A 2252-nucleotide genomic window follows, 5' to 3' on the forward strand; every position below is an offset into this window, starting at 1 on the left:
TTGCAGAGGTTAAGGTTAGGGCTGGATTCACTTGGGGATATGGGGGATATGGGGGAGTGGGGGATATGGGGGATATGGGGGAGGGGGGATATGGGGGAGGGGGGATATGGGGGAGGGTGGAGGGGGGATATGGGGGAGGGGGGGATATGGGGGAGGGGGGGATATGGGGGAGGGGGGATATGGGGAGGGGGGATATGGGGAGGGGGGGATATGGGGTATATGGGGAGGGGGGATATGGGGGAGGAGGGATATGGGGGATATGGGGGAGGGGGGATATGGGGGAGGGGGGATATGGGGAGGGATATGGGGGATATGGGGGAGGGGGGATATGGGGGAGGGGGGATATGGGGGAGGGGGGATATGGGGGAGGGGGGATATGGGGGAGGGTGGAGGGGGGATATGGGGGAGGGGGGGATATGGGGGAGGGGGGGATATGGGGGATATGGGGGAGGGGGGATATGGGGAGGGGGGATATGGGGAGGGGGGGATATGGGGTATATGGGGAGGGGGGATATGGGGGAGGAGGGATATGGGGGATATGGGGGAGGGGGGATATGGGGGAGGGGGGATATGGGGAGGGATATGGGGGATATGGGGGAGGGGGGATATGGGGGAGGGGGGATATGGGGGAGGGGGGATATGGGGGAGGGGGGATATGGGGAGGGGGGATATGGGGGATATGGGGGAGGGGGGATATGGGGAGGGGGGATATGGGGGATATGGGGGAGGGGGGATATGGGGGGGATATGGGGGAGGGGGGATATGGGGGATGGGGGATATGGGGAGGGGGGATATGGGGAGGGGGGATATGGGGAGGGGGGATATGGGGATATGGGGGAGGGGGGTTATGGGGAGGGGGGATATGGGGGAGGGAGGATATGGGGGATATGGGGGAGGGGGGATATGGGGGATATGGGGAGGGGGATATGGGGGAGGGGGGAATATGGGGGATATGGGGGAGGGGGGGATATGGGGGAGGGGGGATATGGGGGAGGGGGGAATATGGGGGATATGGGGAGGGGGGATATGGGGGATATGGGGAGGGGGGATATGGGGGATGGGGGGATATGGGGGATATGGGGGAGGGGGGATATGGGGGAGGGGGGATATGGGGGAGGGGGGATATGAGGGAGGGGGGATATGGGGGGGATATGGGGGATATGGGGAGGGGGGATATGGGGGATATGGGGGAGGGGGGATATGGGGGAGGGGGGATATGGGCGAGGGGGGATATGGGGGAGGGGGGATATGGGGGAGGGGGGATATGGGGGAGGGGTGATATGGGGGAGGGGGGATATGGGGGAGGGGGGATATGGGGGAGGGGGGGATTTGGGGGAGGGGGGATATGGGGGATATGGGGAGGCTCACCCTGCCTGCTCTGACGAGGTCGTTCACCTTCTTGTGGCACTGGGTGCCTGTCCGTGGTGTTAGGGCCACAGCGGTGACGGCCTTTGCCACCTCCCTCCACAGACGCCGGCTGTGGCGTGGGGCAACTCTGCGGCCGTGCCCGGGATACAGGGCGTCCCTCCTCTGCTCCACCGCGTCCAGGAGCGCCTCCACATCGCGTGACTCGAACCTCGGGGCTGAGCGACGGCCAGCCATCAAGTCGGGTGTTGCGGTCGGCTGTTCCGGTCGGGTGGGGGGGAGCTGCGCGGCCTTATGAGCCATCACGCCGTGCAGCGCGTATGACGCTGCACGGCGTGAACCACTGCGCAAGCGCGGATCCCGTTACGTCGCTGCTAGCCCATTTCGGGCCGCAGACTATCGGCCCATTTTTATGACGTGACGCAAGTGGGATTTGCGCCGTTTTTTGCGCCGATCGGCGGACTTTCCGCCGATAATGGAGAATTTCGCCCCTGAGTCTGGATTCTGGGTTTTGAGGCTCGGGCCCGGATTTGGTTATTTTGCCGCCACCTCCCCCTCACTGACACCCCTCACCCCGAGTGTGAATCCCGGGAAGATCGGGGTTTTCCTGGACTATGAGGGGGGACAGGTGTCATTTTACAATGCGGACAACATGTCCCATCTCCACACTTTCACCCTCACTTTCACTGAGAGAATCTTTCCCATCTTCAGCCCGGGACGGAATATTGACGGGAAAAACTCGGCCCCGCTGACAATCTGCGGGATTAAAGGTCACTAACAGATCCATCCCATAATTTCACACCGTCTCCCTGCCTCCTGCCAGCTGTAAACTGCTGGGTGTGGGTCTCAGTCACAGGGGGTGCGGATGGTTCCAATGGTTCCTGAGC

The sequence above is a fragment of the Scyliorhinus torazame genome, chromosome 14 (assembly GCF_047496885.1).
Source record: "Scyliorhinus torazame isolate Kashiwa2021f chromosome 14, sScyTor2.1, whole genome shotgun sequence".
Classification (NCBI taxonomy): Eukaryota; Metazoa; Chordata; class Chondrichthyes; order Carcharhiniformes; family Scyliorhinidae; genus Scyliorhinus; species Scyliorhinus torazame.